This window comes from Lithobates pipiens, unplaced genomic scaffold (genome assembly GCF_037356315.1).
Source record: "Lithobates pipiens isolate NorthernLeopardFrog02 unplaced genomic scaffold, aLitPip1_a1.2 Scaffold_25, whole genome shotgun sequence".
NCBI classification, from domain to species: Eukaryota; Metazoa; Chordata; class Amphibia; order Anura; family Ranidae; genus Lithobates; species Lithobates pipiens.
The window spans coordinates 200047107-200064265 of NW_027507787.1; the positions used below are offsets into that span (position 1 = coordinate 200047107).

The 17159-nt window shown below is 42.4% G+C and overlaps 1 protein-coding gene across 1 annotated transcript in view; it reads left to right on the top strand.

The window, feature by feature from the left end:
- Nucleotides 1-17159, top strand: part of RTKN2 (rhotekin 2) — a 122470-nt gene that overhangs the window by 47427 nt on the left and 57884 nt on the right. The gene's annotated exons all lie outside the window — the stretch shown is intronic.

The window sequence follows — 17159 nt, forward strand, 5'->3', positions numbered from 1 at the left end:
TGAGTGAGCATATTCATCCTAATGTATAACCAGCAGGATCGCCAGGTAAAGATTTTAAGAGGGTGGGAAGCCTGAAAGGAAAACTAATGCAGCCACTGAGGACTGGTAAGCTGCAATATGTACAATTTGTGGTCTCGGTGTTAAATATACGTTGTTACTAGTCCTGCAATGTGCATAACACCGTGGGAAGAATAGTGTCTCATTGGTGGCAAAAATAGTTCCCCACCATTGGTTTCAGCGGCAGGAATTATGCCCCATTATTGGTATAAAACAGAGGAATAATGCCTCATTTGGTGTTCTAGTTCCCCAAGGGCTGGATAAAGTCAAGAAAAGAGCTGCAGTTTGGAAATCACTGGCCTAAAGTAACAGATCACCAATTAGTCCTGGGTAAGCACCGTATCGGACAATTGCCTTGATTCTTTACAATCCAATGCTGCTGATCTCCCCCAACCTCTGTCAGCCGCCTCCTGTCTCTACACTACATGCACTCCCTTTTGGAATGGTTAGTTTCAAGTGACAGCTGTGTGTAGTGTTGTGTAGTGTGTCTGTATGGCTTCCTGTGGTCTACATTAGGGGTTCATAGGGTAGGGTTACAATGCGGGAATGCAATTGTGGGACATGTTTTCATCCCATTACAAAAGGGCATAAACAAGGACTTTCTCAGGATTGTGAGCTGTTATTTTTATAAAAACCGGTTGGTTTTAAATGTACTTTTATTCAAGGATTCAGCAGGAAAAAAGGACTGAGGAGGAGCATGGTCAGCGGAAAGGGTAAATATCAGCCGATGGTGTGTTTTTAAGAGATTTAAATGGACCTGGAATCAAAAAGTGAAGCTTTGCTGTGTATTCTTTTTGCTATTATACTATTTAAGTTTACTCATTCCTCTGATGCTCTCTAGGCTTGACAAAGGGGCATATTGGCCTGGAAACTCAGAGCCTATTCCCCCAGTGTCCCCTCTCATCACAGGCTAGTGTGGTGGTTGATCCTGCTGCAGAGCTGCTGACTTGTGCCGTTTTGCTGCTCCATTTCTTGCTCTCGGTTCCTGCAGACTGCCTGTTATTCTCGGTTCCATTGGTTACTTAAAGTGGTTGTAAACCCTTACAAACCACTTTGACCTACAGGTAAGCCTAGATTAAGGCTTACCTGTAGGTCCAAGCAATATCTCCTAAACCTATATGGTTTAGGAGATATTTGCCCGAAAACGGGCACCGCTGTCTACGGCGCATGCGCCGTAGACAGCGGCGCGCAGGCGCACTGAGCGCGGCATTTCCAAAAATGGAGCTGCCGCGCGTGTCGACTCCCGTGCGCATGCGCGGGAATGACGTCATCGCGGCTTCGCCGAATGACTGCGGCGGAGCTGCGAGACGCCACCAGCAAGATGGATGCGGCGGACTACAGGGGACAGCGGCGACTTCGCTGGCTCCTGTGTCAGGTAAGTGACACATAATGGGCTACTATGCGATGCATAGTAGTCCATTATGCTTTACCTTTGCAGGGAATGAAAGGAAGTAAATCCATCGGGGTTTACTTCCTCTTTAACATTGGGCAGCATATGGCTCTATCCTCTTCACCCTACTGGTGCTTGCTGTAAACATGTACAGGCTGACTTGATGCTTCGGTACCAAGCTGTAAGTTCATTTAACATGTAAGTGGATGCTATTTTGTATCTTTTTTTGTATTTTTTTTGGGGGGGGGGGGGGGTTGTAACTCTGAGGCTGATCTCCCTAGATTACTGTGCTGGTGGTCAGTTGATTTGGTCTTTCAGCATCATCACTCCCATTCTTTCCACGCACCCTCCTCTTTGAGACAAGAATTTCATTGCTCTGGACTTTTATCTTTTTTTTTTTTTTTCTTTTTTCTCCCAGACATTGTTCCCATTCTCAATCAGCACCCCAGGCTAGTGCTACTGTGTTCTGTTTCTCTTTGTTATGTTAAAGGGGGCATCTATATATTGCCTAAGCACTTAAAATGCAGCTTTATGTCTTAAAATCCATTGACAGGCAGAAGGTGTTTTTTTTTTTTCTTCTTTTTTTTTTCTCTTTTTACCTTAATGCATTCTCTGCTTTAAGGTAAAAAAAGCCTTCTGCATTCAGCTCCCCACCCAGAGGCAGTGCAGAGTCATGCTCTCTTTTCCAGGGGAGGAGCCAGGAGAGCTGGCGGGGGGCCCACAAGAGGAGGATCAGGGCTGCTCTGTGCAAAACCAATGCAAGGAGCAGGCAAACGTATGACATGTTGTGTTTTAATCTACCTTTTACAATCCCTTTTAATTCCTCCTGGAAAATAACTATACACCTCCTCGTATGTAAGTGTGCCTAGGTGTACAGCAGCCTCATGGTTTTTATTTGTAGAGTAGGAGATCATCTGACTGCTTGGGATTTGGTAATGTCACTACTGTAATGCTCACTGCTGTTCTCTGACCTGAGGAAGCCAACCCCTGCCTCTAGCCAAGATGTCCTCCTCCATATAGAGCAGGGATATGCAATTAGTGGACCTCCAGCTGTTGCAGAACTACAAGTCCCATGAGGCATAGCAAGACTGACAGCCACAAGCATGACAACCAGAGGCAAAGGCATGATGGGACTTGTAGTTTTGCAACAGCTGGAGGTCCGCTAATTGCATATCCCTGATATAGAGACACAATGAACAACTAGGCATGGTAAGGTTAAATGGAGAAAGATCAGCTGCAGGAAGACCACAGGCAATATTGGTGACTAGTCCTTTTGCCTTCTGTCTGCCTTTTCCAGCTCCTCTTTAAAACCAAACCTAAACCATTCTATTTTTATTATGTTCTAAGCAGAATCTCAGTTATAGGTTCCCTTTTAAACAATGCCGTTTACATAAGTTACTAGGTTGCTAGGTGATGACAGCTTATCTGACAAGATAGATCAGTATAAGTCACTCTTTTGATGTGCATCACATTGCGCATTAGCACAAAATCTGCATGCATCACTATATGCTGGCTTGGCGCTTTTCTCCAGTGATTACATAAGAAGAGCTCTTTATACTCAGTCTCTGAAGCTACTTCAATGTTCCATGAAACCCTTTAAATCGTTTATTTATATGTACTGCAAATCAGTCCAAAGATGACAACCTGACTTTAGCAATATTTCAGCGTTATGTTTAATTTTTTTCAGTTTTAATTCACAGCTCAAATTTTCAGATTCTATGGAAATAAAGTGTGTGAAGGTTATTTTTTATTTTATTAGTATTTTCTTAATACTTTCTCCAGGCTCAGCTGCACTGATGGCAGCAGCCTTTCTATGAAGCCAGGCACATGAAAAACTCTTGAATGTAAAAATTAATGAAAACGACCGCTTTGACAACCCCTCAGTGTATTTGGCTTAAGTTTTTTATTTAAAACATATTCTAGTTGCTTTATATACAGAGAATGCCAAAGCACATTTAGGACAGAGAAGCTGAGCGTTGAAATAGAAGTCTAGAATTTTTATACCGTTTTTTTCTTTTTTCCCTTTCTGAGGGTAAAATGTCACAAATGATGACCTACTTTAAGTTGCAATTGGCAATCATATTGAATGTTATGCAAATTTTAGGAGCTTATCACAAATAAGAACTATTGTAGCTATATGTAGATGATCACATGTTTTGCTTTGGCAAGGCTGCCGGTAAAAGCATAGCCTAACTGCATTTTACTAATCGTACCATGTTCTGTGCTGCTCGATCCGTGGAATGAAAAAAGAAACACAAATCATGAATGCGCCATTCTTGTATTGCTTTTCTTTTTCTTTTTTTTTTTCCAGCCGACAGCACTACAGCGTGCACAGGACATGCAGTCAACATTTGAACCAGTTGTCCTACTTGTGGTCTTTTGTTAAACGTACGTGTGTGTGCGCGTTTTCCATCTACTAACATGTTGGTTTTCGCACATGTATACCTGCTAGGAAATGGAACAATTTTTTTTTTTTTTTAAATGTTTTACTACAAACCCATTTGTCAACACAAGGGTAACAACACTTCAGGAGCACCCTACCCCATATACAGTCCACAAATAGAGGTGCTTATCTCGTCTCCGAGATGCAAGATATATGAAGATAAGATGGCCACACACTCCACTGGAAACATCAGTTCTTTATTGAAGTATCAAAAGTTCAAAATATAAAAACATCACAGCTCAAGAGCACACACAGGTACAGTAGGAGAATTAACAACATCGCTTGATCGTAGAATGCTTATGATTAAAAACACTATTGTGTGTAAAACGCATTAATCCTCCTACCTGTGTGTGCTCTTGCGCTGTAATTTATTTTTTTATCTTGATCTTTTAATACTTCAATAAAGAACTGATGTTTTCAATCAAGTGTACAGACATCTTCTCTTAATATACACTATATTACCAAAACCAGGTCCATAAAGACATGGATGTGCAAGTTTGGGGTGGAGGAACTTGGCTGGCCTACATAGTTCTGACCTCAACCCAATCTAACACCTTTGGGATAAATTTGAGCAGACACTGCGTGCCAGACCTTCTCGTCACAACCTCACAAATGCGCTTCTGGAAGAATGGTCAGACATTCCCATAGACGCACTCCTAAACCTTGTGGACAGCCTTCCCAGAAAAGTTGAAGCTGTTAGCCCTTGTATACACGGTCGGACATTCTGACAACCGAATCCGTTGGACTTTGTCCGAAACTGTTGCACACACACGGTCGGACAAAGTTGTCGGAAAATACGATTGTACATAAAGTGATGACGTTATTTCATTACAACGGGACTGCGTTCAGGCTAGTAGCCAATAGGTCTAGGAATTTGATCTGAGCATGCGTGGCACTTTGTCCGTCGGAGTAGGCTACACATGATCGGAGTATGTCCGATCTGAGCATTTTGTCGGAAAATTTTACCGGCAAGTTGGAAAAGTTGGTCCGTCGGATATTCCAACGGAAACAGTCCGATGGAGACCACACACAGTCGGAATATCTGACAAAACGGTCCGATAGGAAACATTCCGTCGGAATCTCCGACCCTGTGTACAAGGGCTCATAGCTGCAAGGGCGAGCCAACTCGATATTGAACCCTACGGACTAAGATGCCATTAAAGGCGGGTGTTCCAATACATTTGGTAATATAGTTCATCTTACAGGCCCATTCGTTTGGCAATATTTCTTTTTTTTTTTTTAAATACACTTTTCATAGTGTGCGTTGGTTTTACAACTAGTGTTCTGTTTCTGTATATGAAAAGCATACATTTTATTTTATAATTGGAAGAGTTTATGGTTTGAAATTTGTAATAACAATTCTCATTACTGGAAAAATATAATCTACATTTTTCTCTTCTCTTTTCTTTTCTATTTCACTAAAATAAAATGTTTAATTTATAAATACTCATTTAAATATACATATCATAATGGATCTGCACTGCAGTGGCAGCAAACAAAACTAATGAATATGTTTAGAGTTGTTCATGACAAAATGATCAATAGCAGGCAGGATTTTTATATAGCGGAGTGCTGTGTCTTTTTATTATATATTCTGTTGCAGTTGCCAAGAGAACATGGGGAGGTCCACTGATGAGCTGGGGATGTATTGTATTTGTAAAAAAAGAGGGGGGGGGGGGAGACAATTGCATGTGTAATCAAAGCTACGGTTATATATCTGATGCTGAGATAAAGAAAATCAAATTGTTCTTAAATACAAGAAAGAAGTGGCTTTAATTCCTTGCCCTACCGATCAGTGTACTGAGCATTGAGGCTGTTTTATACATGGTGTTAAATTTTTTTGTCCAGTCTTGTTTTTTTCCTGTAGTTTACATTTGGATTATCAAACATCAAAGTGGATTACATTTTTTTTTTTTTTTTCACGAGTGAATCTACAATTGTGCCTTGAGGCCTAGTGAGGGGAGGGTGGGACATGCTTCCTCAGGTAATAAATTCTATATGTCCTCCTTCCTGGAGGTTGGATTTTTTTTTTTCTTTCTTAGCATCTACGGGTAGTCCAGGATAGCAGCCTCTCTTGCTACTATATTCTATTGGGTTTGGCAAACACTTGTTCAGGTGTACACCATTGTGGGCATGGGCGTCCGCAGGTAGAGGCAAGGGGGGTCAAGTGCCCCCCCTGGAATCAGGGATGAGATCTTAAATTCAACACAGTTCCATCCCTATCGGGGTGCGGGCAGCCCACACCCATGTGCAACCCGCCAGTGGGGTGACACCATCAAGGTTCTGCCAAGCCCCCCTATCAGTGTAGCGTGACTGCGGGCTCTTTTCCGTGCTCAGTCCAGCAGAGAACTCGGCAGCGGTGCTATCAGGTTTACCCCGGTCACCCCCTCCTTTCTTCTGTCAGGGATATGAGACGACGGCTCTCACCAGGTTCCTCGCCCAGCTTCCTGCCCGCTCTGTTCCTTCCCTATTGGCCATAACTGTTCCTGCCCGCTCTGTTCCTTCCCTATTGGCCATAACTGAGGGGCAATCAAAAGAGACTAGGAGAGGAGAGAATCATAGGACATGTAGTCCCAAAGATTGGTGGCCCCATTTTCCACAGGGAGGAGGATACAGCTTGATCGAGAGATTGAGAGACTGTAGCCTGGGAAAAAAGCTGAGGGAGATGGTGCTAAAGGAAAAAGAACAAGGATAGTGCTGGGCAGAAGCCAGAGAGAGAGAGCAACGCTGCCCAGCGCCACCAGAGAGAGAACTACACTGCCCCATGCCACCAGAGAGAGTCATGCTGTCCAGCACCATCAGAGAGAGCCATGCTGCCCAGCACCACCAGAGAGAGAGAGACTGAGTCACTGCCAGGGTACATACATGCTACACTACTGACCAGAGTCGCCCCCGTGGCGCGTGAGCGATCTTCCAGCCAGAGGGATCACTGGTGTTGTTTCGCTGGGTCTGGTAAGAGGGCCTGTTGGCCATTATCCATTACCTATCCTAGGGATTGCACTAAGTCTGCAGTCTCTGACCATGATAATCTGATAATGACATCGTCGAAAAGGGGTGGTGCATGGGTGACCCTAATATTATGCCCCCCCTTGAAAAAAGTTCTGCGGACGCCCATGATTGTGGGTCAGGTTTCTCTCTCCCTGTTATGGAGTGCTCCACAGGGGTGCTTAGTTTCTCTTGGGCGTTCCGATGCTAGATGTTTGTGTCTTAGGTTTGCATAGAGGTTACCATTTCTACAATATTCTACAAAGTCGTCATGTTTGCATCTTTGGACACTTGTTTTGCCCATAATTTTTTTCATGGCTGCAGTTGAAGGTTCCTTTTTCGTCCCTTTTGGGTGGTGTTATGTTGCCCCATAGCTCCAGTTGTTTTTGGTTTGCTTGCCCCTCATTGTAGCACTGCTTTGGAACGTCCCTGTTTGGTCAAGAGAGGCTGTGTCCGGCAATGAACGTAAGGGAAAAACTGAATTTTTGTTACCGTAAAATCCTTTTCGGAGTTCAACTGACTTGCTCAGAGGGGGCTTTATTCCAGAATGACTGCCCATAAGAGGTGTTGCATTATTTTCCTCCTAGTGTCCTACGCCTGTAGGTGACCCTATAATACCCTGTCTAGTCAAGGTTAAAAACTGAGGCTTTGACCAATGTAACTGCGGCCGCACTACTCCAATGATCTCCACTTCTGAGTACCATGCTGAGCAGCTGCCCTACTGAATTCTGAACACAGGTGGTCATCTACGCAACATGGCTGGGATTCAGAGGATGCTTTGCATTTTTCTCAACGAATGTCAGAAAAAGGTACCCACTCCCTGGAACAAAAAAAACAAAAACACGACCACCATTAAAGGTGGGGTGGTGGTTGCACAGGAGTCGGCACGTTCACTCTTTTAAAGTGAAGTTTTGCTATACGAATAAAAAGTAAAATCACAAGCAGGTGGCTAAGAACAATTCTCATATCGGTAGGATAACCTGAGGGTTTCAGCACCAATGGTCCTGTCTTCCCAAATACTCAGAATGTGGACATTCTGCAAGCCTTTCTGACTCGTCTGGACCTTCTGTCCCAAAAGGCCAGCGTACCATCCTGTCTCTGTCATTGGCTTTAATGACATGACTGTTAAAGCTAAAATCCCAAGGAAAAGGAGCATTTTGAATTTGGCCATCCTTGGCCTTTTGTAGACTAAGAAATAGACTTCTCTGTCTATCATGCGCAGAGTCCTGACCTTGAAAACACATTTGTGATAGAGCTGCATAATTCTGGCTTAAATGAGAATCACAATTTTTTTGCTTAGAATAAAGAACGATTCTCATGGCGTCACAACATATTTCACACTTTAAAAAAAAAAAATGGGCTGTACTGTTTTATTTTTTTTAAAAAAAATTTAAGTGTATTTTTGCCCCAAAAACTGAGTATGAAAGACCGTTGCGCAAATACAGTGTCGCATAAAATATTGCAACAACCACTCATCGGTTGGAAATAGCGGGGATGGTCCCTGCTATTTATTTGCTCATTATGGTCCCGAACAGCTTGCTTGACAAAGGAGTGAAGCCGTCTTGTCATCCACTGCTCTGCTGGCTCAGGAAACGCGTTGCATGACCCGTGACGTCATCTCCCCTCGCCTGAAGTTCTGTTTGCGTTCCATGCCTCGGATGGACGCGCCTCGCTGATGCCAGCTTGAATATACACCAGCACGGCCACAACGAGTGAAAAACAATCTGACGGGACATCCACCTTCCCCATAAGGTCCGCATTGTTTACCTTGATGGTAGCGAGGACCTCAGCCAGAATGAGATCTTTGGCGCCATCCGCGATCACCGGGCCCGTTGTTGCTTGTGGGAGCGCATCCGTGGGGTCCGAATTTTCGGGGGAAGTTGACGCAACCCGTCCTGGCCCTCTCCAAAGATATCCGGTGTGGAGGCTGGAGACGCACTGGGTCTGTGGATGGTGTGGAGGCAGCCATCTTGGCAGGAGTGTGTGGTGATGCTCATCTTTGCCGAGGGTTGCTTCTTCCCTTGCCTCTTTCCCATCCACCACAACGCCCTCCGGAGATGCAGGGGATACACCAGGTGGTATTGAGCAGTAGATGGAGCAAATGTTGGCTATGGTTGATCAAGATGGAGCAGGATTGTATATGGAAAGGCGGGAGCTACTCGGGAACACGTCCGCTCACATCCTGTGCTAAGCCACGTCCCCACCTTGCCTCCATATTGATGGGGACAAGGCACTTTTCCCGACAACCCTAGCCGGTGGTTGTGGGGGGTCAAGGGCTGGAGGCTTATTGGAACCTGGGGGCCCCCAGATTCTCTCTCTCTCTCTCTCTCTCTCTCTCCCCCCCCCATGTGAATGGGTATCGGGTACATACTACCCATTCAGCAAAAAGGCAGTGAAATGTAAACATTTTTTTTTTTAAAGCGTTTTTTGACAACTCCTTTATTAATAGCTCTATCTTCTCCCTGTGCAATCCTCTCAGCTGCCGTGTCTTCTTGCGGGCCACCTCCTGCTGTCTCTCCCGCCACGGTCTTTCTTGATGCCATCTCCCCCGCTCTCTAAAATTAATTAAAAAGCCATCAGATGTCACAAGGATGGGCTCTCCGGGTGACTTCATTGGATAGCCACACCCCATGGCTATATACCAGATGCGAGACAGCAGATGACAACACAACGGAGGAAGACGGCAACAGGAGAACAGCGTTTTATTTATTTATTTTACATGTCGCCTTTTTGTTGAACGGGTAGTGGTAGTATGTACCCAATACCCATTCACCTAAAAGGGGGGCGGGATCAGATTTTGTAAACCCCCCCCCCCCTCCCACCCGCAGACCTCAGTCAACCCCTGGCCAGGGTTGTTGGGAACAGGCCCTTTGGAGTGGGGGGGAATGGAGTCCCAAAGCATCCAACCCCCCCCCATGTTGAGGGCATGTGGCCTGGTATAGTTCGGGGGGCTGTTCCTTCCTTTCTTGACCCACCAGGCTGCATGCTCGGATAAGGTTTTTTTTTTTTTGTGGGGGGGACCCCACGGTAGATAAGATATCTAGATAGATAATCTTAGATATTTTTTGGTGGGGGTCCCTCCGAATCCATACTAGACCCAAAGGGGCTTGATTGACTGAGCCACAATCGTGTCGTTCCCACGTGCAGGAGTCTTGGCTGCAGCACAGATACCTGTGCAGTTCCTTCAGAACACATGCGCTGGATACATTACTGACTGCTGCTTGCTAGAATATCTCCTAAAAGGTGCATGATACAGCGTCTCACAAAAGTGAGTACACCCCTCACATTTTTGTAAATGTTTTATTATATCTTTTCATGTGACAACACTGAAGAAATGACACTTTGCTACAATGTAAAGTAGTGAGTGTACAGCTTGTATAACAGTGTAAATTTGCTGTCCCCTCAAAATAACTCAACACACAGCCATTAATGTCTAAACTGCTGGCAACAAAAATGAGTAAAAAAACTGATTGAGATGCACATGTTTCCTATCGCCATGCATGCCGAAATGAGAGCAGTATCCATATGGAAAATATAGGGTATCGAAGTTTGACACCATTTCACAGGCGAATGCAAATTTAACGCTTGACATGTTGGGTATCTATTTACTCGGTGCAACCTCAGCTATGGGTAATTTAGTGCATTTTTAATTTGTCAAATTTTGTCAATCCCTATTTTGCGGTAATTACAAAAATCCTGTGTATTTGTTATTTTTTTTTTTTTTTTTCCATTTTATTTCACTCCGTCACTAGCATATGTTGCTAAAAATCACAAACCTGTTCCCATGTATAATAAAATGGTGCTTTTGACTGGGGTAGAAACAGGGTGACATGAGACAGGAAATATAAATGGGGTCCTGCCATCTGGTCTTCCTGACATTCCCTGTACTGTAGCATCACCTTTTTCACTGTTTCAGAAAATGTATAATTTGAGCATCAGAACATCTATTTATGAACAAAAAAATGTTTATGCATTTAAATGGGACTTTTTTTTAACATTGATTGTTTTGTTGCATATTTTAAATGTTTTCTAGCAACAAACATTAAATGTGTTTCATAAAGGAGATCCATAAATTTTAACAGCTTAATAACCTGTCTTTAGTTTTTTTAATTTACAGCGTTTCATTGCAGTATAAGCTGCTTTTACTTGTAACAGGCTTTTTATACCCTGCCAGCAGACATAATCTTTTAATACTGCCAAGAAAATGTTTCCATTAATGGATAGCAATGCTTTTTGATGATCTTCTCTTGATTTACTTCAGCTAGTTGATGTAAAAAATACAAAGCTGACCTTTTGCATTGTGATAGACCTAGACGGAAAGCATCATATGAAGCAATACATTATTGTGAAGCAATCTCGTCTCCTTTTTCCTATAATGTTCCACAATGAAATGCCTATGTGTAGAAGATGGTTGGTAGGAAGTGCTTAATGCAACATAAAATGTTCTAGTTTCATCAGCTTTGCTATGCAAATTGACTTCACATTTAAAAGGAAAGTTAGGCCGATTTCAATTGCCACATAATCAGTTGTTGTAAAGTTTGTCTGCGAATAATTTTAATGTGCCCTAAACACTTTACATGTGCGCATTATTATTTTTTCACTCTGGCATTTTATATATAGATTGTAGTTTCTTCTTTGTGACTGTTCAAATATAGTCTGCATTAGAGGTATACTAATGCCGATATTTAGAGATTATGGAGGCACATTTATATGATGTACCGAACCGGCTAGTGCATAAATCAACCTAATTTGCAGCACAATCGGCCAATACCAAAAATTGGCCGATATATTGGTAAACCTCTAATCTGCATCCTTGCAGAGTGACACAAAATCAATTACCAATTAAGAGGCCTACAGATTATATTACACAGAATAATTGATAAACGGTGGTTGAGATCATTTTTATTTTTCAGGTAAGTACGAAACATTGTATATCAATATTGTGATCTGTACAGCTAACAGGTGGAACACTGCTCATTTTCACATGTGTTTTTTTTCCCCCCATTATCTTTTAGGGGTATGTGTTTAAGATAAAGTATGTATGTTTATATATGTATATGTGTGTGTGTATATGTATATGTATGTATGTGTGTGTGTGTATATATATATATATATATATATATATATATATATATATATCACTGTGCGCGGCACACTGGGGAGCAGCAATAACAAGTAAAAGGACTGATCCTGCAACTCTGTTGTCCGTATAGTGATTTTAATGGTTGACTACATGAAGTGACAAGCAAAATTTTGACACGTTTCGGCAACAGCCTTAGTTGTGGCATGCTACGACAAAGGTTTTTGCCAAAACGCATCGGATGTTTTATAGCGCTTGCCACTTCATGTAACCAACCATTAAAATCACTACATGGACTACAGAATTGACTACAGAGTTGGCTCAATCCTTTTACTTGTTTGGGTTGTGGTGTATAAGGACACACTGAGCCTGAGCACCTGACAGAGAATCTTGCAAATTGTACTGGGAATTTCCCGTTGTGTGCAGTGTCTCTTTAAAAATGTACCCGGGGAGCAGCAATACCGCTGAATGGTTAAATTAAGTCCATGTGATTAAAAGCTTCTGTTTATTTCTGGGCAGCGATTGGGCTGTGGCAGAACAAGTAGTCAGGTTCCTGTGCTTTTGTAGTTGGATGCCCAAAGTGGCAAGGGTTTATTTTCTGTTTTATTTTATTTTGCCTGTTTTGATGCCTGTACTTTGTAACCACAGATGTGTAAATAAATCGGTTTTGGCTTTCGCAGAGACCCTGCTGTCTGTCCGTGCCTACTTCATTGTGCTGTGACATTTTATTAAAATTATATTTACCAGACACTTTTAATAGGTACACCTTGCTAGTTCCGGGTTGGACTGCCTTAAGGATTGCTTATCAGAATCTGGAAACTCCCTTTTAACAAGGGGGGGGCAGATTCTGGCCCTCCCACCCTATGTGAATGTGTATGGGGTACATTGTAGACCTACCCATTCACCAAAAAAAAGTGTCAAAAAACAGTTTTATTAAGGCAGCTCCGGTATCTCTTCCAATTTTTCTTCTCTGCCTCCTTTTTCCGATAGTGACTCGATGTGATGCAATGACTTGTATTGACATGGGGCTGTGCCACCCACTGACGTCCCATGGAGGCAGGGTCCTGGGTGGTGATGCCACAAGGGGGCGGGCCCCCAGAGAACATCAGCGGGGAGCTCTGCCCCATATTATGTCATATCATGTCATATCATATCGGTCATTGCACGCGGCAGACCCAGCATTACAACGGAAAATTGACAGAGGGAGAAGACAGCGGCGAAGACCCGCAGAACAGGGAGAAGGCAGCACAGAGGGAGAAGACCGATGAGCGGCCGTTTACCGTGATACGCTCTCGATACGCTACTCGGATGCTCTCGAGTGCCTGCCGAATTCTGGGAGGATGTCGTATGAGTTAAGCAACTGCCCTGTAGCCGTCATTTGGCTATGGGCCGGTTGTTAACTGGTTAAACTGCATTTAAGAGCTTTTACCGGTGTCTAGCGATTTTTATAAATGTCCAAAAACGTTTGTGTGTGCATGGACATAGAGGGGAGTTTAAGAGCTGTTGAAAACGCAAACAAATTGGTATGAAGGGGCCCAAAGTTTGCCAAGAAAATACCCACTACACCATCAGCCTGAACCATTAATACAAGGCAGGGTGGATCCATGCTGCTTTCATGTTCAAGCCAAATTCTGACCCAACTATCTGAATGTCGCAGCTGAAATTAAGGTGACGATTTTGATGAACCTGTGCAAATTGTAGCCTCAGTTTCCTGTTTGTTCTTAGCTGACAGGAGTGGCACCCGGTGTGGTCTGCCCATTCTACTATGACGTCCGACATCAACAAGGCATTTTCATCTACACAACTGCCACTTTCTCAATATTTTCAAATTTTCTGACTATTCTCTGTAAACCCTAGAGATGGTTGTGCGTGAAAATCCCAATAGATCAGCATTTTTTTTAAATACTTAGACCAGCTCATCTAGCACTAACAACTATGCCACTTTCAAAGTCACGTAAATCCCCTTTCTTTCCCATTCTGATGCTCGGTCTGTACTTCCGCAAGCTGTTTTCACCACGTCTAAGTGCCTATATGCATTGAGTTGCTGCCATGTGACTGGCTGATTAACAATTTGTTACCAAGCAATTGAATAAGTGGACCTAATAAAGTTACATAGTTACATAGTTAGTCAGGTTGAAAAAAGACACAAGTCCATCCAGTTCAACCTTAAAAACAAATAAATAAAAAAAAAAATAATCGTACAATCCAAATTCCCAATTTTATGCCCACAATTGATCCAGAGGAAGGCGAAAAAACCCCCCAGCAGAGCATGCTCCAATTTGCTACAGCAGGGGAAAACAATTCCTTCATGATCCCCCAAGAGGCAATCGGATTTTCCCTGGATCAACTTTACCTATGTTAGTACCCAGTTATATTATGTACATTCAGGAAAGTATCCAGGCCTTTCTTAAAGCAATCTACTGAGCTGGCCAGAACCACCTCTGGCGGGAGTCTATTCCACATTTTCACAGCTCTAACTGTGAAGAAACCTTTCCGTACTTGAAGATGAAATCTCTTTTCCTCTAGACGTAAAGAGTGCCCCCTTGTCCTCTGAGTTGACCGTACAGAGAACAACTCAACACCAAGTTCACTATATGAACCCCTAATATATTTGAACATGTTGATCAAATCCCCCCTTATTCTCCTCTTCTCAAGAGTGAATAAATTCAGTTCCTCTAAGTTGGGTGTGTAATGTATATAGCTAGAGATATATATTATACATTTTATTACACACCTACCCAAACTGCAAGGTGCTACTGTGATGGGCCATGCATATACACAAGCTATCATAAAAATCTACGCTTTTTTTATTTTTACATTGTAAACTTGAAAATTTTGTGGTAATGATTAATCTTCTTCAACATATGATCTTTAGCCAAAATGTTCGAACGTTAGTATATTTGTATAAACTTTTTGTATAAAGTTTTGGGTCTGAGCTGAACTATAGACTTGCAGTGACTTGGAGGAAATCTATAGTGGTTTTGCAAATATTTTATTTATGGCCAAGTGTAAAAATCAGTCTTGGGCTTATTTTAAAAAGATACAATATCTGTATTTGATATTGCATGTTACTCTCTGTAACCCAACATTGGTGCTAGATATGTTTTACCTATAAAGATCTTATTACTTTGAAAAATAGTGGTTTGGAGAGAGTAATACTTAATGCGTTTCTCAGACTTTTGCACAGAAGACACACAAGGTCCGCTCTTGATACAAAGGATCCATATCAGGCATATCGGGTGGCTTAATAGGTGTCATATCGCCAGGAAATTTAAAAAATGTACCGCTATACATTCCCTTTAAGTGATTGCAAGTCTGGGTCAACACAGGCCCTTAAGTATTTGATTTATACAAATATTGTCATGTTTGAACACGATGGGGTTGATTTATGAAAGGCAAACTGTGTCCTGCAAGTGCACTTGCTCCAGAGCTTAGTAAAATGAGGTTAAGCTTCATTTTGCAAAGAATATTCAATCGCATGCAAGGAAAATAAACAGCTTTTTTGCTTGTACATGATTGGATGATAGAAATCGGCAGAGCTTTCCCTCATTTCAGAGCTTCCACTCAGATCTAGAGTAATTACACTTGCAGTGCAAAGTATATTTGCCTTTAGTAAATCAACCTCCCTGTCTAGGACTGTTCACTAATACTCTAGGTATCAAAGGGGCATTATTTTTGACATTTTGTGCAAGTTGTGGAGTTGTTAGCTTGTGCAAGTGTAGGTAATGGACTCGGTCAGCACCGCTCCACTGGGGGTTCAGTCATGGCACCCTCTGACACTTGCACACATCGGGCTGGATGAGCGGCGTCCCATACTTTTTACATGCTAGCACTTCTGGATGAGGGAAAGGGGGGTTGAGGAGCTGGCGTCCTGAGTCCAAGCGGGTGGTTATATCCTACTACAGGATGATTGGAGTGGCACCAACAAGTGTTTCAAGGTCACAGAAATCAGTAGTAGTCTGTACAAGTAGATCATCTAGTAGCCTGTGAAACAGATCAGTAAAATGTGGCACAAGCATGACAGCCTGGGGTATAAGTCCTTTCTCACTATGCCTGTTCAATTGTTGCTCTGTGCCTCTTGGCAAGGATGCCCCATACAGTACTCTGTCAGTTGCTGTCTTACATCTGCCCCAGTACTGTGGTTTTCTGCTAGCAAGCAGCGCCTTTTGTGTCGATAAACTTAATAGATGTCAGGCAGAGGAAAGGGTAAGGACTGACCTTCAGACAGAATGCCAGCAATAGTAAAAAGTGTAGGTGCAGGAGAGAAAACCACCATGTGTGGGTATAAACTCATTGCAATGGCTGTCGACCCCCTGGGGATGTTTTGCAGAACTCTATGGTGGGAAACCCTGTTCTGGATATTTGGAACAAACTATCTGCCAAGCTCTTTAAGTACTTTTCTACCTGGGCAATTTTTTTTACTTTTCACATATGCTAAGCCCTGGTTCACACGGATGCCATTTCTGATGCCTTTCAGAATGCATGGAATTGCATGACAAGTGAAATAACATGTTTCTGTGGAGGCCGTTCACATATATGCAGTGCGAATCTGATGCTTTTGTAAAAAGGGTCCTGTTCGAATTTTAGCTCCATAGGTGTGAATGGAAACCACATGCAGATTGTTTGTCCCAAGCATGATTCCCATACGTTTTCTGTAAGTCCTTTTGCTTTCTTCCTCACCTCCCATCCCTAGATCCAACGCCATTGGTCAGAATCAACCCAAATGAATTCAAGCTTCCAAAAATTGCAAAAATAATTAGAATTTCAAAAAATGCCAAATAAAGAGCTTTCTACTTACCCTTTATACGCTATAATTAATGAGAACAATATTCTATTTAATAAAAAATAGTGAACACTGAGACCATAATTGCATCCACTTGTGTCCAACTCCCATATACTTCACGTCAACTGTAATAGGCATATAAATCTTCCAGCCTTCCAGCAACAAAGAACATAAGAGTGGTATTATCATATAAATGTGTTCATTAAAAAAACACAATTTTATTTACTGGTTAAAAATTAAAATTTTAATATTACAACAACATGCAATATAGGTTATACCACCATCTAGAGGACAAACCATATAATTGCATAATTTATGCTCCCATAGATGTGTAGAGCAATAAAAACGACTCTATTTATAGATTCATAAGTGGTACAAGCTACACTTGTATGATGCCATAGAACTAATATGAGTCCAATCA